This window comes from Capsicum annuum, chromosome 2 (assembly GCF_002878395.1).
Source record: "Capsicum annuum cultivar UCD-10X-F1 chromosome 2, UCD10Xv1.1, whole genome shotgun sequence".
In the NCBI taxonomy this organism is placed as follows: domain Eukaryota; kingdom Viridiplantae; phylum Streptophyta; class Magnoliopsida; order Solanales; family Solanaceae; genus Capsicum; species Capsicum annuum.
Genome location: NC_061112.1, coordinates 21,578,418 through 21,601,214, shown reverse-complemented (window position 1 = coordinate 21,601,214; position 22,797 = coordinate 21,578,418).

Genomic DNA, 22,797 nt, shown 5'->3' with positions numbered 1-22,797 from the left:
ATTTTTGCTAACGAAAATTTTAAAAGATGGCAAGAACACATTTTTTCACTGCTTGATGTCCACGGTGTGGCACATGCTTTGCTACATCCACAACCTGGTGCAGATGTCGATAATAAAATTCTGAAATCATGGCAATACGCCAATAAGGTATGTCACCATACTATATTACAAACTATTTCTAACGAACTGTTTGATGTATATTGTAGTTGCAAGGAAGCAAAAGTTATTTGGGAAGCCTTTATTAAAAGTTCACTGCTGAAGATGCTACCAAACAAAAATTTGTAGTCAGAAGATATTACCATTGGAAGATGAGTGACGTGAAGGAGATGAAAATTCAAATCAACGAATATCAAAAATTACTTGAAGATTTGAAGGCCGAAGGAATTTCTTTACCAGAAAAATTTGCTGTCGGGATACTGATCGAAAAGTTACCTGGCTCGTGGAATGATAACAAAAATAGTCTAAAGCACAAGCAAATAAATTTTACTATTGAGGAGATAGTGACTCACATTTTAATTGAAGACAATAATCGAAAGGAGTTATTTAAAGCAAAAGAACTAACACTCAAAGCAAACTTAGTGCAAAGCCGAAACAACAATAACAAAAGGTATGATAATAAGTATCAACGTTACAAGCCTGATAATCCAAACTTTAAGAAAAGAAAAGAAAATTATTTTACTTGTGGAAAATCATGTCATTATGCCACTCTATGTAGGCATAGAATAAGAAACAACAAAGAAATGAGAAATCCTCCTAAAACTAATTTAGATGAAGGAGATGAAATAATTGCAGCTGTTATTCTCAAGTAAATATAGTGGCATATATAAACGAATAGGCGATAGACTCTGGGGCTACTCGACACATTTGTGCAAATCGAGAAGCATTTGCCTCCTATACATCAATAGGAGATGACAGTGAAGTGGTTTATCTTGGAGACTTACGAACTGCTAAAGTATTGGGCAAGGGTAAAGTGCTCCTAAAACTTACTTCGGGAAAAACTTTAGCCCTGATGGACGTGCTACATGTTCCTACAATGCGAGCAAACCTGATTTCTATGATTTTCCTGGATAAAGCTGAAATGAAAGGCCTATTGAATCTAATAAGATTATTTTGACAAAAAATAATGTATTTGTGGGAAAAGGCTATTGTAACCATGGATTTTATGTACTTAATATTATCAATGATAGTGCATCATCTTCTGCTTATATGATTGAGTCTATTTCTCCGTGACATGATAGATTAGGTCATGTTAATATTAAATATATAAAGAATATGCAATCACTTGGTTTAATATCTAGTTTAGTTTCAAGTAATTTCGATAAATGTGAAATATGTGTCGAAGCTAAAATTAATAAAAAGTCATGTTTTTCAGTTAATAGAGAAACTGAATTGTTATCTTTAATTCACATTGATTTGGGTGATTTAAAATAAACTATGACTAGAGTTGGTAAAAGATATTATGTGATTTTTATTGATGATATCTCTAGATTTACTAAATTATATTTACTTAGAAATAAAGATGATGCTTTTGATGCTTTTGTGTTTTATAAATCTGAAGTTGAAAATCAACTTAGTAGAAAAATTAAGAGAATAAGATCCGACAGAGGTGGTGAATACTTGTCTTTAAATGCCTTTTGTGAAAAAGAAGAAATTGTTCATGAAGTAACTCTATCTTATTCACCTCAGTCTAATGGAGTAGCTGAAAGAAAAAATAGAACATTAAAAGAAATAATGAACTCTATGTTAATTAGCTCTAATGCACCTGATAATTTGTGGGGTGAAATTATTTTATCTGTATGTCACTTGCAAAATAGAATTCCTCATAAAAGCACAGGTAGATCTCCTTATAAATTGTGGAAAGGTTATAAACCTAATTTGAAATATTTAAAAGTATGGGGGTGCCTTGCTAAAGTCCTTTTACTTGAACCTAAAAAGAGAAAACTAGATTCTAAAACTGCGGACTGCATGCTTATTGGATATGCTGAACATAGTGCTGCATATAGATTTCTTGTATTGAAAAGTGATGTACTTGATAGTAATACTATAATTGAGACAAATAATGCTGAATTTTTTGAACATATTTTTTCACTGTGATAAAATCTCTCATGCACCTGTTAAAAGAGAAAATGAATCTACCTCTAATATTGAGGAACTGAGAAAGAGTAAAAGGCCTAGAAAAGAATATTTTTCTTATGGAAATAATTTTCAAACTTTTCTTGTTGATAATGAACCATTAAATTATTTTGAAGCTGTATCTTCAAAATTGAAATTGATTCAATTATGAAAAATAATACATGGATTTTAACTGATTTACCTCCTAGTGCAAAACCTAAAATATAAAGATCGTTTAGTAGCTAAAAGATTTGCTCAAAAATAAAATATTAATTATTTTAATACATTTGCACCAGTAACAAAATTTTTTTCTATTCGAATTTTAATTGCTTTAGCATCGAGTCATAAGTTTTTTATCCATCAAATGGATGTAAAAACAGCTTTTTTAAATGACAATTTAGAAGAAGAAATTTATATGATTCAACCTGAAGGATGTCTAGTTTCTGGACAAGAAAATAAAGTTTGTAAATTAATTAAATCACTTTATGGCCTTAAACAAGCTCCTAAACAATGGCATGAGAAATTTGATCAAGTCTTTGTAAAATATGACTTTTCTTCCATTGAAGTGGATAAATGTGTTTATACTAAAGTTGTAGATAATGATTATGTGATAATTTGGTTATATGTTGATGACGTGCTTATATTTGGTACAAGTTTAAATATTGTGCAAAATATCAAATTATTTTTGTCTACTAATTTTGATATGAAAGCTTTGGGCGAAGTAAATATGATATTGGGAATTAAAGTTATAAGGAGTGATGATGGAATAATGTTAACACAAGAACACTACATTGAAAGGATTTTAAAAAGTTTGAATTTTGGAGGTAACTCCTGTAATCACTAATTATTATACTAATTATAAATTAAAAAAGAATAATGGTAACCTAGTTGCTCAGTCTAAATATGCAAAGATTATTAGGAGTCTAATACATTTAATAAATTTTACCTGACGTGATATAGCATATGCTATATGTAGACTAAGTAGATATACTCATAACCCCAGTAAAAAGCGTTGTTATGCATTAACGAGACTAATGAAATATTTGAGAGGAACTATGAATCATGAAATTCTATATAGTAGATTTTATTCTATTTTAGAAGGATATTGCGATACAAACTGGATCTCTGATTTAGTTGAGACTAAATCCACTAGTGGTTATGTGTTTACCTTAGGTGGTGGTGCAGTATAGTGGAAATCATCTAAGCAAACGATCATTGTCAGATCGATAATGGAGTCAGAATTTGTAGCTCTGGATCAAGCTAGAACAGAGGCTGAGTGGCTAAGAAATTTCTTAGCAAATATCCCTTTTAAAAAGGATGATCAGATGCCTCCTGTATTTATACACTGTGATTGTCACGCCGCAATTGCTATTGTGAAGAATAAATTTTAGAATTGTAAGAATAGACATATGAAATCGAGACATGATGTTGTTAAGAAATTGCTGAGAGATGGAATAATTTTCATTGATTATGTGAAGTCAGAATTAAATTTGGCCGATTCACTGACTAAACCTGTGGGAAGAAAATTAATTCTTCAAACCTCAAAAAAGATGGGATTAAGGCCAATATGATTGTCAATAGAGATGGTAACCCAACCTATGTGATTGAAGATCCCATGAAGTAGGTTCATATGGTTAATAACAAGTCAACATTGACTCTGCGCACACCAAGCCTATTGCATTTTGATCATATAAATCCAGCAAATTTTAATGTCTAATTCAAATTATTTTTTAAAATATATGGGGGATTGATAGATATTTTAGAAAATAATTAAATATTTAAAAGAAATATGTGGAACCTACTTGTCCACTTGGCAAACTTATGGCCAAGTGCTTTACTTAATGACAAAGGAAATTGAACAAAAGAACATTTATTCTTTTAGTCCAAGTAAATTTTGATTTCCACCGTCCTAACATGCCTATAAATAGCCAATGCATTCCCTGCAATTGTACACACCAATATATTGATATAGTCTTCTTCCTTTCACTTCTAACCCTTTTTTTATTAATTTACTTTGCCTTTATTTTAATAATTTTAATATTTCTTTTCTAAATTAAGATTTGTTGGATTTATGATTAATTTTGTTGATTCCTGTATCCTATGGTTAGTTAGGGAAGATATATTTTAATTCTTGAATATCCTCTAATTAATCAGGGAAGTGTTTGTTTAATTCTGAGGAAACATTTCACATTGCGGAAATAATTTCTTAGGACAGTGCCTAGCATGTCTTAAGTATTTTATAGATTACTTAAAATATTATAATAATATTATTTATTTAATTATTATTATTATTATTATTATTATTATTATAATTATTATTATTGTTATATTATTATTATCATCATCATTATTGTTATTGTAAATTGTTGATTCTACTAAAATGATAATAAGAAATATTATTATAGTAGTCAGTTTATTTATTTTCTCTATTGATATTGAAATCTCTATTATTGTTTTCCCAACAATCTAAGAAACTATGACAAGTAATACTAGTAACTCTGAAACTAATACCGATGCTAACCCTACAACTCCTGCTTCACTTGTTTTACAATATACTAAACCATTTCCTGAAGTATCAAATATTAAAATTTTTGCTAACTAAAATTTTAAAAGATGGCAAGAATGTATTTTTTCACTACTTGATGTCAACGGTGTGGCACATGCTTTGCTACATTCACAACCTGGTGCAGACATCGATAATAAAATTTTGGAATTATGGCAATATGCCAATAAGGTATGTCACCATACTATATTACAAACTATTTCTAACGAACTGTTTGATGTATATAGTAGTTGCAAGGAAGTAAAAGTTATTTGGGAAGCCTTAATTAAAAAGTTCACTGCTGAAGATTCTATCAAACAAAAATTTATAGTCAGAAGATATTACCATTGTCAGATGAGTGATGTGAAAGAGAAGAAAATTCAAATCAACCAATATAAAAAATTGCTTGAAAATTTGAAGGCCGAGGAAATTTCTTTATCAGAAAAATTTGCTATCGGGATATTGATCAAAAAATTACCTAACTCATGGAATGACTACAAAAATAGTCTAAAGCACAAGCAAACAACTTTTACTATTGAGGAGATAGTGACTCACATTTTAATTGAAGACAGTGACTCACATTTTAATTGAAGACACCAATCGAAAGGAGTTATTTAAAGCACAAGATCTAACACTCAAAGAAAACTTAGTACAAAATTGAAACAACAATAACAAAAGGTATGATAATAAGTCTCAACGTTACAAGCCTAATAATCCCAAGTTTAAGAAAAGAAAAGGCACTTGTTTTACTTGTGGAAAACCAGGTCATTATGCCGTTCAATGTAGGCACAGAATAAGAAACAACAAAGAAATGAGAAATCCTTCTAAAGCTAATTTAGCCGAAGGAGATGAAATAATTGCAGTTGTTATTCCCAAGTAAATATGGTGGCATATATAAAAGAATGGGCGATAGACTCTGGGGCTACTCGACACATTTGAGCAAATCGAGAAATATTTACCTTCTATACATCAATAGGAGATGATAGTGAAGTGGTCTATCTTGGAGACTCAAGAACTACTAAAGTCTTGGGCAAGGGTAAAGTGCTCCTAAAACTTACTTCGGGAAAAACTTTTTCCTTGATGGATGTGCTATATGTTCCTACAATGGGAGCAAACCTGATTTCTATGGCTTTGCTGGATAAAGCTGAAATAAAAGTGTCTATTAAATCTAATAAGATTATTTTGATAAAATGCCTTTTGTGAAAAAGAAGAAATTATTCATGAAGTAACTCCAACTTATTCACCTCAATCTAATAGAGTAGCTGAAAGAAAAAATAGAACATTAAAAGAAATGATGAACTCCAAGTTAATTAGCTCTAATGCACCTGATAATTTGTGGGGTAAAGCTATTTTATCTGCATGTCACTTGTAAAATAGATTTCCTCATAAAAGAACAGGTAGAACTCCTTATGAATTGTGGAAAAGTTATAAAGCTAATTTGATATATTTAAAAGTTACAAAAATATAGCTCCTGATCACATAGTTTAACCATAACAACTAGTCTATCATAAATCTCTGTCAAGAACTTGCTGATGTAGTCAAAAAGTACAGAAAGTAAACGGAAAATTTTTGTAATAACAGTAGTAGTAACAAATCTTGAACACTTTAGGTTGAATTCAATATAAAACTAGGACTGCGTTCCCCCTTACTTCCTAACTCCGCAGACTTATCGTGCTCGTCAAACTGTCTCGGTGCTTTGCATGCAGAATCTAACAAGTTATGTATCACCAATAGTCACTCGACACACTTTGATGAATTCCACTTATCTCCTCATGATCTTAGAGTGTCGCATTACTAATCCTTGTCCTGAATCCCGAATTAACTATCTCCTATCGAAGTTAATTAGATGAAGGTTGGTAGATTCAAATTACTATTATAATCTTCTTTTGCTAATCTCGATCTCTCTCTTGAGTTAGTATCGAATACAGCTGGGTTCTTAGTATCTGCAGTCTCTAAGAGAGCTATCAATACGAAGAAAACCACAATACGTGCACAAACATCGATCAAGAAGGATTTACACTTCCTCCACTTTGTTATTCCATCAGGTTCCCACAATCCTAGTTAAGAGGTTTAGCCGCTCATGTCTACAAGAACACCTATAGAATTCATAATGGAAAGCATACGAATAATCTTACAAAAATTAAGAATGAAAACCAGAATCTCAAATTTTTCTCAAGCCATAAAAGTCAAGAACAAGAATTTCAAGGTCAAAAATGTATCTCAGAATCAATATTTTATTGTAAGCATGTAAAATGTGTAAACTAATAACAAAACATCAATGCAGTATTTATAGGATACATTAGAAACCTAAAAATCCTAACGAAAATAAAATAGAAAAACTAAGTCGGCACCTACCTATGAACCCCCTACGGGCCATAGGTACTACCTAAGAGCTCTAGATGGTTTCGTAGGTCTCAAAGGAAAATCCAAGCTTCAGATACCTACTTATGAGGGGTACCTACGGGGGACGTAGGTACCATTTACACCCCGTAAGTAGGCCTTCCTAAGTCTCAAAACCAAAATCAGTTTTCAGAATCCATCCCCTGTAACCTGTGGACCCACTTACGATGGGCATAAGTACCACTTATAGGACGTAGATGGGTCTGTAAGATGCCTCTCAGCTGCAATTCATCATATTTTTCTCTTCTTATGCTCCAAAACCTGTTTTCCTACAAAACCAACATAAAACACATCACATCTAACAAAAAGGACCTAAATACTTACATGATTTGGTTTTAAGTATCGAAAGTGCAATGAAACCATGAGACATCAGCACTTTCAATTTAGAACGTTTGCATGTCCTTCAGAAAATAAACATAACAAAGAACACATGATGCTTAACTAAGAAAAACCTAAGGCACCTATGGCAGTCAACTTAATTTTAGCTCAAAAACTCTTACCCCCTCCTATTTCCAACTTTTTAAAACCACCATGTGGGTACATGTAGCACAATAGTATGACAGAAAGGAATCAATCAATGAAATTACATTAACAATAAACAATCAAGCATATATGCAATCTACATGATCTGAGGTGGATTTATGCACCTGAGAGTTGTAATCTGGGCTTATTTAGTCTTGTTTTGAGGACGTTTTGTGTGGATAATGTGTTAATGATGATATAATTGAAAATATAAGTGTTGAATTAATTGATTTCAATGTTTAAGGTGTTTCTCAAACAAGTTTGGATTCAAATTGGTCACTTAGAGTCTAAACGAGAAAACTAGTGTTACTAGCTTAAGCTAGGTATCGTTCTAGTTGATCTCGATGGATTCTAATGTGTATGACTTCATAATTGTTTTATTGTATAATTATATATTTTGAATTTTTTTTATAGTATTCAGTGTTCAATTGAATCAAGCCAAGAGTCAAAACACTAAGCTAAAGATTAAAAGGGCAGAAACTAGTTCTTAGCTTAAGTTTCTAGTTTATCATCTTAAACTGTATGTTATTTTGAGCTTTAATTTGTGGTGTGTGATGATATAGGATGCCTGTTTAGTTGATTATGATGATATATAGATGAATTAAAAGCTGTAAATCAAGTGAAAACAACACGACAAGACTTTATGTAAAGCGAACTCGTTGGAGTCCATAGGTGCGTCGCAGAGCTTAAAATATGATGTGGCATGTTAAACACCTTGGTAGCTTCATAAGGGACCAAAAAAAGTGTGCCTATGTGATTAGGGCACGTCTCACACCTTAGGTACTTCTATAGAGGACGCGACATAGACCTTAATCAAATTTCGACAGATTTGTTCTCCTATAAATAGGACGCTTAAACATGATCTAAAATACTTGGGACAGCCTTTAAACTTTGGTGGAGGCTGGATAACACTTAAAATAGGGTTTTTATTCCTTTAATTTAGTTTGTTTATGGATTTTAACATGTATTCACCTATTGCGATTACGGTTATGCCCATGAGCGGATAAAAGTTCTTTTCCAGGGTTAAGATCAAGAACATGATTAATCTTATTATGAATTGATTTATTTTTGATTATTTACTGTATTTGGTTGTTTTTTTTATCCTTTTTATTACTATTTTAAGTATTTACGGCTCTTAAAATACATCTATTGTCATCTTGTGAGCCTGGAAGCAGGAACAAGAGGATAGAATGTGGGGTAAATAGAATAGGATTGTAATCTTCTATAGAATGAAGTTATAATTTGAAATTAGGATAGGAATATACCTAAGCGACCTATTTGGTTCACTTATGGGATGAAACATTAATGCGCTTAACTTATCTCTCACATCCCCACTCAATGATGTAGTTATGGGTCTAAGTTAGATAGATAACTAGAGGCTCAAAAAACCATAGTTATTATATCAACCCCGTGAATCATCAACCAAGATAAGTAACATACCTAATGAAGTTTAATAGCATAGTATTATTGTTCGTAGATCCTGAACCCAGGATTTCTCCTTGTTGATTGTCCAAGATCTTTACTTTTCCGCATTGTTTAGTTTATGATTACTATTAACTTCCAACTCTCTTGGTTACTTTCACGCTAATTTAATCTCAATAGTGAACTAAAATTTGATAGTTGTCAATAGAAGTCTTTGAGGGATTGATATTTGGTTTTATTTAAGGCCACTGTATTACTTGGTGAGACTACGTATACTTGTGTGTGTGCTTGGATGCAACAAGTTTTTGGCACCATTGTCGGGGATTTGTAAATAAGCTACTGCCTTATTTTTAGTTTTGCTATATTGAGTTGTACATAGTTTAGTATTTTTTCTTTTTATTTTCTTTTACTTTTTTGTCACACTTCTTGATATGTCAGCCTAGGATAGATGGTGGTCGAGTGGTGATGATTCTTGTTATTTTTGTGAAGGATTCCACCGAGAGAGTATTTGTCCAGATTTTGATGAAAGTAAGTGGATGGGACCTTTACAAGATGAAGTGGATACTAGCCAATCTATGAAATAGACACAAGAATCTCAGCCATTCAGTAGTCATCTTTTTCTCGAGATTGACATTGAGAAGGTAAACATGAGTGAGTGTGTTATGGGTGATGCAAATTTAGAAGTGGGATTGGTTAGGACTCATTCAAAGCACTTTTCTACATTATGTTTAGATAATGACATGTCGGTGGAGTCATCTGAAATAGTGGAAAAGTATGAAAATAAGGAACAAGAATCCTATATTCTTAAATTTGCACCAGACAAGCAGCAGAAAAATATACCTCACTTTAATGCTGAATGGTTTACCATGCACCATCCATTATTCTATTTCTTAATATTTGTATTACCACCCTATGAGCAAATCAAAATGATGGATGTGAAATTGAGGGTGAAATTCATATCCTTAAGGTGGAGAAAAAGTTGATGAGGGTCGTTCCATGACACTAAATCAGGCACTGCTTAAGAGGCAACCCAAGTTAAGGTAAGTTTTATTTTTAGTATTTTAGTTTTACTTCACGTATTTTTTGTTTTTTTTTGAGTCACAGGTTGATGAGAAGTCTGAGTACTGAAAACCTAAGTTAAGAAGCATGGCGAAGATTGAGTTTGGGGTCCCCGAACCCTCAATAATGATAAAAGATGCTACTATCTAGGCCTAGAGGCCTTAGGGAGTATTTCTATCTCTACTTTTGAATATACTTTGGGGACAAAGTAAATTTTTAAGTGTGGGGTGAGGAAATTCTCATGGTTTCGGGTGAAGTGATGTTGTAGGGTCTTGCATCTAAGTGATTTTCTAGTTTTTGGTTAAATTTGAATTTATTTTACAATTACAAAAATATTTTCTCTTTTTACTTTTTGGTAGGTGCACACTTCATTCACCCCGTGGTTATGCTTTATGGTTCTTTTTCATGGGGGTGCCCTTTAGGAGTAAATTTTAATTTTTTTAAGGTAAGTGAGATATTCTTGTTGGTACTACGTGAGATTGCATGATGCAAGCTATTTTGAATGTAAAGAACATATTGTTTATGTGAACTATTACTTTTGACACTCCTAGGATCTAGTTTGTGACTCTTGCACTTGTTGGATTAATGTTGAATTCATGTGATTATTTGATTAAGAGTCTATAATGATCCTACTTGAGTCGAACATGTGCCATTTGTGTGTGAGGGTGTTGTGTAATTTGTGTTGCATGTGATGTCTAGAACTTTCCTGGTGTATATGTAAAGCGAAATAAAGAGTGTGGGTTTAGGAGATGATATAGGTATTTCTTTGATGACCATGTTTCTACCCTCTTTTACCTACCCTTGTGACCAATCATAGTTAACCCCTTTGAGCCTTTAGCTTATGTTCTTTGGCAGCCTTATATGTAGCCTGTTCCCATTATTTGATTGACCTCAATTTGATTCAAATCTCCTAAAGTACTTTAGTTAAAAATTTAAATGAGTTATGGAGTTTGAAATTCAAGTAGGGTAAAGGTGAAATTAAAGCTCCGAAGTAATATCTCTTGGTGTTGAAAATTAATTTGTGTTGTGGTTGGGAGTTGTGTAATGAAAAGAATAAAGAGTGTTCAAATTGAATAAGATGTGAATAGAAAACACTTCCCTCCTTACTGTATGTGAGTGAGCTTAATACGATAGGGTAAAATAAAAGATGTGTGAAGGTAGAAGAGATGAAAGTTAGTTGTTAGAGATTGTTCTTAATAGTATAATGTGATGCATTAAAGTGCTTAGGAAGATAGTCACTATTCTTGGCCAAAATAGTTCCTACCTGTTCCTTAGCCTATATTACTAGCCTTAAAATACCAATTTGATCTTGATCTTTAACACTTTGATATTAGTTGAGTACTACACTAAGGGCAAGCTTATGGTTCATCTTGTGTAATTTGTGAATTCTTTGTGAGAGTGAGCGTAATTGGATTCTTGTACCCATTTTATGATAAATTAAATCCATGTGAGTGATTATAGGCAACTTTCTTATGGTGAGGGAACATGTTTAATAATAGTTTAGTGGTTTGTATGATGTCTTGACTAAGCAATATGTATGAGTTTGCCAACGTGCTGAGTCTATTCTTGAGGCTAGGATATTTTAGAGTAGTTTTCTTGAGCTTTAAATTGTGTATATGACATGCTTAGTGTAAAAACTTACATTCTGTGCAGCCATTGTAGTACTAGCTTGAGGGTATTTCATGTTATATAAGTGTAGAATCTCCTCTTATAATGTTTCTCAGAGTAAAGAGTTGTTCGACGAAAAGCAAGGCTTTAAGTGTGGGGTGATGATCTGAGGTGGATTTATGCACCTCAGAGTTGTAATCCAGGCTTGTTTAGTCTTATTTTGAGGATATATTGTGTGCTTAATGTGTTAATAATGATATAATGGAGCATATAAGTGTTGAAGTACTTGATTGAAATGTTTAAGGTGTTTTTCAAACAAGTTTGGATTCAAATTGGTCACTTAGAGTCTAAAAGAGAAAACTAATGTTACTAGCTTGAGCTAGGTGTCTTAGTTGATATCGATGGATTATAATGTGTATAATGAGTTTCTAATGGTGTTATTGTGTAATTATATTCGGAAAAACTTGTTATAGTGTTTAAGGTTCAATTTAATTAAACCAATACTCAAAACACTAAGCTAAAGATTAAAAGGGCGAAAACTAGTTCTTAGCTTAAGTTTCTAGTTTATCGTCTTGAAGTGTATGTTGTTTTGAGATCTAATTTGTGGTGTGTGATGCTATAAGATTCTTGATGATTTTATTATAATGATATATGTATGAATTAAAATCCGAAAATCAAGTGGAAACAACGTTATAAGGCTTGGAATGGATCAACAAAAGCATGGGACAAAACTTGATATAATACGGACACGTTGGAGTCCATAGGTGCGTCATGGAGATTAGACACTAATATAGGGCGCGTGAAACACCTTGGGAGCTTACTAAGGTACCAAAAACAGTGTGTCTGGAGCATCTCATATCTTTGGTACCGCGATAGAGGGCGCGACATGGACCCTACTCAAATTTTGTCAGATTTGTCTTCCTATAAATAGGACAGTTAAACATGACCTAAAATACTTGGGAAGACCTTGAAACTTTGAGGGAGTATGGATAACACTTAAAATTGGGTTTTTCTTCCGTTGCTTTACCTTGTTTATGGATTTTAACGTGTATTCATCTATTGCAATTACAGTTATGTCCATGAGTGGCTAAAGCCCTTTTATGGGGTTAAGATAAAAAAACATGATTACTCTTGTAATGAATTGATTTGGTTTTAATTATTTATCATATTTTTTTTTTATTCTTTTTATTACTATTTTAAATAATCGCAACCTTTATAATACATCCATTGTCATCTCGTGATCCCGGAAGGAGGAACAAGAGGATAGAACGTGGGTAAATAGAATAGGATTGTAATATTATATAGAATGAAGTTATAATTTACACTTAGGATAGGAATATACATAAGTGACCTATTTGGTTCACTAAGGGAATGAAATATGAATACATTTAACTTATCTCTTACATCTCCGCTCAATGATGTAGTTGTGGTTCTAAGTTTGATAGATGACTAGAGGCTCGGAAGACCATAGTTATAATATCAACCCCGTGAATAATCAACCAAGATAAGTAAAATAAACAATGAAGTTTAATAGCATAGTATGATTGTTCGTAGAGCCTTAACCCTAGGTTTCTCCTTATTGATTTTCCAAGAACTTTACTTTTCTGCATTGTTTAGTTTATGGTTAGTATTCACTTCCAACTCTCTTGGTTACCTTCTCACTAATTTAATCTCAATAGTGAACTAGGATTGGATAGTTTTCGATACAAGTCTCTAAGGGATCGATATTCAGTTTTATTTAAGACCACTGTATTACTTAGTGAGACCACATATACTTGTATGTGTGCTTGGGTGCAACACTATACTAACTGATTATATAAGAAGTTAGCAACACAACCCATGTAACCTCACAGAAAAGAAGTCCCAACTCTCGTAGTATCATCATGTCAATGCAAGGGACTATGTTAAGACACTCACTCTCACAAAAGAAGTTCCAATCAATGTGCATAAAATACCATAGGCTTGCTCTTATTTTTTGTATCTTAGTTTTTCGGACAGTTGGACTGGGGTCACTATAGGACTTTGCTCGGCTTGTAATATAGGATTGGGGGCAGGTATGGTATATTTAAGATATAGTGACTCACCCTCCTTGACACCACACTAAACATTTTGGCTCCACTTCTCAACCATTCTTCTTTTATTTCCTCTCTTTTCTCCATTATTGATTTTCAAATTAGATGTGGTTTTATTTTTGCTTTTAATTTAGTCATCATTCTCTTTTCCTTTTTTCTTTTCAAGTTTTCCAATTTTTTCTTTTTTTTTCTTCCGCACCCAACCTTACTTTCTTTTTTCTTTTGCATTAAACACCTTTCTGCATACCCAATTTTAACTATGCACCTCTATGATAGCCACCCTCAACTTAGGTGATTCTCCTGAGTTGAGGTGCATAGTATCCAAGGAGGGACCCAGGACACAATAGGTTTATTGTAATCAATTGGGAAGGTAAAAGGGTGAAAAATAATAAAATAGGTCAATATAGGCTCAAATCCCTGATCAGGGGATTCTTATTCATATTTGGATGATTATTTAGGCTAAGAGTGGACTAAGTCAAGAACGACCTATGATCATGTCCTAACCAACTAACCTACAACCTAGGAAAGACTAACCAGGAAAGTTCTGGATTAAATACAGAAAAAGAACTAGGTAGAGGCCTCACACACATATGGTACAGGGTTATATCATCAATTACTACATATTCCTTTCATGCAATACTAATCTATGATTATTTTATCCCTAATACTAATGCTATAACAAGATTATAATCAAGTGGAAAGGTAAAAAAGAGAAAAACAAGAAAATAGATCAATGTAGGCTCAAATTAGTGATCAAGGGATGCTTATTCACATTTGGATGGTTATTTAGGCTAAGATTGGACTAAGTCAAAAATGGCGTATAATCATGTCCTAAGTAACTATCTTACAACCCATGCAAGATTAACCGGACAAGATTTGGATTAAATGTACAAAAGAAACTAGGTAGAGGCCTCACATACACATGATACAGGGTTATATCATCAAATACTACCTATCCAATTTATGTAATGCTAAGCTATGATTATTTATTCCCTAATCCTAATGCCATAATAAGATTCAAAAGAAGGTCATACAGATATTTACATCACACAGTTCACAAATTTTTTTGAGAGGTATCATTTTTTCAAAACATTTAGGAACAAACAAAACATGTCGCTGCCCTTAGGTTCCTTATTTTTCTCCTAATTAAACACAAACTAAACATAACATATATAATGACACAAACACAACCTAAACATGACGGTTCTACTAGGATAACACAACCGATGGGAAAAGAGACATGACAAGGAAAACCTTCATCTATGGTATACCCTCATCCCAACTAAATACTATGCACGGTCCCCAGTGTATAACTATAATGTAAAACAAGGATGAAGACATACCTTGGATGCTATAGTTTTTTGAATATGACTCCCCCCATCAAGGGCATCACATGGCTAAACTAGAAGAGTTAATGGTGGAGCGCGACTAGAAGAGTCACTCACTGCATTTTGTCATGCCTTTGCTCATCAATTTAATGTGACCCAACTTATTTGTGAGCAAATTTTTTCAGGGCTTGCTAATAATCTATAGTCGGATTCTGTAACTCCTCCTCATGACCCCTCTTGTCCCCAATAACTGAAATTGCCTTATCCTCCATAAATAAATTAAATACCACAGTATTAGGTTAGGGTAATAGCTACATACAAGATGGAAGGATTGGAGGTATAGCCAAAATATGGATCTCAGCTAGTGATTATACTTCTGAGTGTAATATAGACATCTCTTCACGTAGGCTCGACAAGTATGGTGCCTAAACCTCACACAGTCATGTACTTATTCGAGTCTCAAAAATTTCTATAAATTCATGTAACTCTTTAGTGTACTCCTCCATGGCTACCATCCTCCTCCACTCGAATCTAGCCTCAGAAACCTCTAAAGTGGTCTGGCCCCATGGTCAATTCTGTCTGAATAATGTGGCTAATTGAGTCTCTATTTTAGTGAGGTTATCGGTCACCTCTTACTATCGTTCAAGCATCTACTACATAAACTTATATGGCACACTAACCAACCCAGTAGCTGTCAGACAAGAGGGCAATATAATAACCTCGTTTGGTGCTGAAGTAGAAGCCAATGCCGGTGTGGATGTGCCTGTAGCCCCCTCACTTCCTGTAGTAGTAGTCGGCTCAATTATTTGATTGCCTACATCTATATCAATGCTCACACTCAGCCTATTAATAAGATCGACCTAAATAGAAGGCCCTCAAAATAGATTGGACCAGAAAAAGATAGTGGATATGCTCGGTGTGCAAGGATTAGGTTAGCCACATCCTAATCATACCAACATCTACCATGCAATTTACCTTAATTCATTAATCCACCTTTGGAATAGGCAATACTCTGATCGCATCACATAACTGATGTATTAAACACTAGAAATGGAAGGTGGTAAACTCATTAAAATCTCTCTCATAGATCTCATTCCGAATCTATCTAGTGAAATCAATATCATAACCAACAATCAGGCTGGCAATCAATGCTGCTCTATTCCAGGTAAGTATATTGTCCGACAGATGTCAGATTTAGTTAATGTTGTACCATTGCCCACCAAAACTTCATTATAAATTGAAGCTATACCTTCTTGATCTCACCTTTTCACTCAACCTATGGGGCATTAGTGCCCAACTTTGCTATCTATGTGGGTATCCATCTAGCTAAATCCACTCTAAGTTCTTTGTGCTATGTGTCCCTCATAGTGCACCTACTTTGTGCTATTTAATGTGATAGTCAAACTCAAATGTCATTGCTGGCCCCACGCCAAACCATCTCCTCAGAAATATCAACTCTACTCTCTTGACTAAAGTGTGGGTCTGTTGGGGCTGATCAATTACTCTGCCCTCAGATGGGGTAACCCAGTATATCGATGATGCATAAGAAGTATAGAACTTCTGAACAATAGATAGGTTGTATGTATTAAAAGGCTGGGTCATCTACCCAAGCCTTTGTCTCTCAATAAAAGACTGTAGTTTTGGAGCTCCAATTAACCTGGTCAACTCTATCCTGACCTCTCCCATAATATTGTGTCATGGTCGATACTCTGTGATAAAGCTATCTCTGTCGTAAAGTTGTTGTATGCTGTAATACCCCATCTCTAAAATTTTTTCATCCATGATACGACTCATCCCTTGAGTCGTATACATAACATACGAGTGGTAAGTTGAAATCATATCCAAAGCAGTATGGCACGACGGACAATCTATTGTTGGTACGACTTGACCCTAGGAGTCATCAAGTTGGGTACGAGTTGTATAAAAATGGGTCATAAGTCCATCAGTATAGACTCCCTGAGATACTATCCAAGATATGAGTGGGGGACTAAGGGTCGCATGATAAAGATACGAGTCATAGGTAGAGATCTTAAGTTGATCAATGTATACCCTCTGTGATTCTATCCATATTATAATTTATGATGCCTATTTGTACCTTTCCATGCGAGTTATATGATCAACTCATAAGAAATGGCGAGTAAATTTTAAGAAGTTAAGTTAAGGGGCCGTTTAGTCTTTTACCTCTTATAACTTCCAAACCATGACTTTTAAACCTAAGGATCATTACTTTTCCTATTTTTGCCATTGATTAAACATCACAAAATCTCTCATTTCATTATCAAGAACAAGATTAGGGTTTCCTATCAAGATCATCTCCCAAGTTTCAAAGGTTAAGTTTGCTTCACCAAGCCAAGAACTTTAAGGTATGTGGGGTTTATGAACAAGGATATTCTTTCATACTTGTGCCCAAACCTTGTTATAATGTTTAATGTACATAATTGCATTTAGGGTTCATACCCAACTTTTATATCCTTGAGTTTATAATATTATCATGTGATTCAAGATGGATTTGTGCAAGAAATATCCTTTCTATTCATGTTTTGATTTACATTACTACTACTATGACATGATTCCATTATCTTGGCTTGAAGTTTGATGAATTGATGAAAGATTTCTATGAAAGTTTTAAGCATGATATTAAATTACAAGCTTTGAGAAAGAAAGCATAAGATTTAAGGTTTAAGTAAAAACATTGAGTTTACAAGAATGTTTGATCTAATGACAAGACTTGAAATCCACAAATTGTTCCTTCTGATGTTGATTTAAGCAAAGAGAAGCATAACTGCTTTTCAGTATATAAACTCTTGTGCTAGTTTAATGTAGATTTCCTAAGTATGAGCATATATAACTTTGGGAGTAGTATTAAGCACCGAGAAGGGAATGCGGATGAGCATATTCCAAAATTCCCAAAAACTATGAGCGAACATAGGTTAAGATTTTCCCTAATATGGATGAAGTAAAATATAGCGATCACTAAGATAAGGTTCTATTTTGATGGAAAGGGTAGGACAACTCTCCCCAATGTGGGTAAGACGTTCGACTCCATGGTAAATCATATGGTTTATGTCGGTTAGAATAATCTCCCATAAGCAAGATTGAAAGCAAATATTTCAAGAAACTAAGTGTTATGGCTTACTAAGTTCATCCATATACTTCACACTATAAGTTTATGATTTGTAGTCTTAAGTTTTACTCAAGTCCAAGGTGAGTCATTTATGTTTAGCATGCATAGTTTGAAAGCTTGCATATATATATATAATATTTTTTTACTTATGCATTCACCCCCACATGCTCAGTACATTCCAGAAGTACTGATCCATATATACGTCTGTGTGCTACATTATCTTATAATGCCTATCCTAGTGCCCATTTCCAACAGCCTGAGTGGCTTTGGCATCATTATCTGTATCTCAACATTTTGTGAGTCCTCATAGTCTGAGGACCCAGTCTTTAGATTTGTGTTTTATTTGATGGAAGTATTTTAGATATTGATATTAGTTTACGTGTGAGTTAATTAAGGTCTGTATCAGTGGCTCCCTAGTCTATAGTAAAGGCTTGTTAGACTATGTATAAGCTTAAGTTCAAGAAGTTTGTGTAAGAATTTCTAAGTTAAAGATTCATTTTAAGTTTTGAGATTGTTTATCTTTTGTTTTCTTCTTATGTTTACCATTCTTATTGTGTGAGTTCTGATCTGTAAAGATATCATGGGTTAGCCTGGGGATATTCATAGTCCTGAGTACCATGTGAAATTTACGATGTACTTTTGGGGCGTTACACATGCCCTCCACACACTATCTCGGAGGAATCTGAGCTATGGGCACTGCAGAGACATGTGTAGAGTTAGACTCCTAGGCAACGGGTGGTGAAGCTATAGGCTGAGTACCCTGAGCAGTGGTTTGAGTACCCTGAGTCATTCATGATGAGATCTCATATGGAAACTAAGCTACATCAGCACCCTCATCAGACTGGGGTGCACTAAGCCTAATACAGACTCATTCTCGGCTGATCAGGATGCAGACTTCGACCCCTCCTCATACTGGAAGCCGACTACATCCTCTTCCTCTTTAGAGTCTAAACCTAACCCTGAATCAACCTCATCCTTTGAACCATTATTTGACTTTTCCTCTCCCTCCTAAAACTAGGGAAAGTGTAGTAGTGAACTAGTGGTTGACTTTATTTGGGGCCTAGTCTAGGCGAAGCGTGCTGGTGATGTTTGTCCCCAACTTATGGGGCCTATGGGGCCTGTGGTGGTTGTGGTGGTGTAGGTTGAGCCTAATTCAGCAACAACTACTGCAGCTGTAGCCTACCTTTGTGATCAACTCTGAGTCTGGTGTGGGACCAATGGTGAGCTATCCGAGCTCATGAGATACTTCTTAATGAAAACACTCAATTCAAGAGACTCATCACGCAACCTGGACTGAATTCCCTTCTTCTGAGAATCTTTTGGTTCCATTGTAACTGAATAAGTAGTTTTTAATGATTGAAACACAACATCGGAATAAAAAATTTGACTACCCGAGGTAGGGTCTATCTACGACCCCTACCCATAGGTAGCACTTATGGGGGTCATAAGTACCAGACAAAGCCCTAACGCTTTAGGGTTTTAAGTCTTATACCTACAAGTCTATCTACGCACTTGTAGCTACTAGTTACGAGGCTCATAAGTAGATGCGTAGGTTCCCCTCTGAGAGCAAGTCAGATCTTAACAAATATTTCATCCCACGCAGATAAAATTTCAATTTTAGGCCAATTTTGAACACTACAACATGCAACAAGTTAGTTTTCATAGGTATTTCACATGTATTTTAGGATTTCCTCTCAATATTCAACTTCTACTTCCATTTATTATGTGATCACAAGTTTTCCAAACAAAAATCATGCAACAAATTAATTTTTACCCGTTTTAGGCTCCACAAATTTCTAGAATCATGAGATTTTTATAGATTCAGGGTTATATCAAGCACTATATCAAGTTGAATCCTCATATATTTTTAACCAACTTGGAGCCAAGAATTTTTACCTGAATTGAAGAGTCTTATAAGTAGAAAATAAACAATGTGAATTTAGCCCTACTATTATGAGAATTCCATGCAAGTAAGGAGTTTATGAGAGGTGTTTTGGTTTTATAGTGGGAGAAGGTAATTGGAGAGTTTTAATTGTAGAGAGAGTTTTGAATTTGAATGTTTGAGTTAAAAGTTCAATTTTGGAGGGTTTAAATGACGCGGTGGAGGTCGGATCGGGTCGGGTTACATGGGCCCGACCCAAATTTTAAAAATATGCCCAAATTTTTTTAACCCATTTAAGATCTCACTTAAGGCTCGTAAGTGCTACTTACGACCCTAATAAGTGGGTTCGTAAGTAGGTAATGCAACCCCTTTTTATTTGATTTCTACGACCCCAACTTAAGGGATCATAGGTTGTACTTATGACCCCCGTAAGTGGGTTCGTAAGTACAACTTTAGAGACTCAAAAATTCTTTTGAGACCTATGATTTCAACTTACCTATCGTAGGTTGGACCTACGACCTTCATAAGTAGGGTCGTAGGTCCTCTTAGCTAGACTTTTCCAAAACTTTGCAATTTTTATCAATCTTCAGGTGCTTCTCTATGCTTTTAACCAACAAAACAGGGACAAAGTGACCACTAATACCTTGTGCCCCCCAAGCAACGCTTGATTTAACTTCAAAACATGATGTGGCTATGTTGGATACTCAGACTTCACCAAGAATCCCATGGGTTGTCTCCTATGAAGCGCCTGGTTTAACATTGCAACATGACTCAGTTGACTTGGCCACTCAGACTTCACCAAGGCTTACATTATCACAAACCTTCAACTCCTTTATACTTCCTATGTAATGCTTAACACGATGCCCGTTCAACTTGAATGGGGCATCTCCATCACATTTCATATCAATTGCGCATGAGGAAATATGCTAACCACAGTGAATGGTCCAAATCACCTAGACTTGTCATAAAACAAGCGAAGTCTCAAATTATAGGGCAAGACCATATCACCAAGATGGAATACCTTTTTATCAATCTTCTTATCATAGTACAATTTTATCTTCTCCTAATACAAAGCAAAACTCTCATAAGCATGAAGATAGAATTCATCTAACTCATTCATCTTACTCATCCTCAGGTTGCAGCATCACTCCATTCAAAATTTAGCCTCTTCAATGCCTATAATGCCTTGTACTCCAGTTTAACCGGCAAGTGGTATGCTTTTCTGTACACAAGATAATACAAAGATGCACCTATGGGGGTTTTATAAGCTGTTCTGTAGGCCAAAAGTGCATCATCTAGCTTCTTCAACCAATTTGTCTAGTAGGCATTCATATTTTTTACCAAAATGGACTTGATCTCATGATTGGTGCCTCAACCTACCCACCTGTCTGTGGATGGTAAGGTGTTTCTAACTTATGTTTCACATACCCTGTTTGTAAATTAGTACCTTGAATAGATGATTGAAAAATGGGATCCACCATAATTAATGATAGCACGTGGAGTACCAAATCGAGAGAATATGTTCTTTTTCAAAAAATTATGCTACTGCGGCCAGCATTATTTAGAAGCACAACCGCTTCCACCTATTTAGAAACATAGTTGACTACCACCAATATGTATTTCATACCATAAGAACTCACAAAATGGAATCATGAAATCAATTCCCCACACATCAAATAACTCAAGCTTAAAAATAGATGTCATGGGAATCTCATGCTTTTGTGAGATATTTCCTTGGTGCTAGAATTGGTCATAGGCCCAAGCAAAATCATTTGCATCTATATAAATTATCGGCCAATAGTAACCACATTGTAAGATTTTGTGGGTCGTGCTAGTATCTCCATGGTGACCCCCAACTGGAGATGAGTGACAGGCCTCAAGTATGTGCATCATTTCAACTTAAGGAATACACCTTTGAATCAAACCATCCATATACCCTCAGAATAAGAAAGGCTCATCCCTGAAAAACTTTCGTTCCTCATGCATAAATTATTTTTGTTGTCGAAACGATAAATATTTTGGGATGATGTCACTTGCCAAATAATTGGAAAAATTAGCAAACCAGGGATTAAGTCTTGTGATGCTGCTAAGATCTGCTTATCTAGAAAAGTATTCTCAATCTTAAGCTCATCCCTTAATTTGAGCATCGCCTTCTCTTCTAGGAGGGATAAATGGTCTGCAACCTAATTTTTTGTTCCCTTTCGATCATTGACCTTAAAGTCAAACTCCTGCAACAATAGTATCCACTGAATTAACTTAGTTTTTACATATTTCTTTTCTATAAATTACCTCAAAGCTGCATGATTAGTATGCACAATGAATTTGGTCACAATCAAATAGGACCAAAATTACTCAAAAGCAAACACCACCTCAAGTAACTCCTGCTCAATCACCGTATAATTTTTCAGTATGGGGTTTAGTATTTTGCTGGCATAATAGATGGAATAAAGTATTTTTTTCATATTTTTGGCCTAGGACAGCTCCTAGGGTCACTCCCCTGGCATCACACATCGCCTTAAATGGGGGAGTCCAATTCGAAGACACAATAATAAGAGGAGAAATCAATCTCTATTTTAGGCACTCTAAGGCCTTGATACAAGCATCATAAAATAAAAACTTCACATCCTTCTCCAATAATTTGCATAATGAATTTGCAATTTTAGATAAGTCCTTGATGGATCTCCTATAGAACCCTGCATGACCCAAGAAACTCTGAATACCTTTCA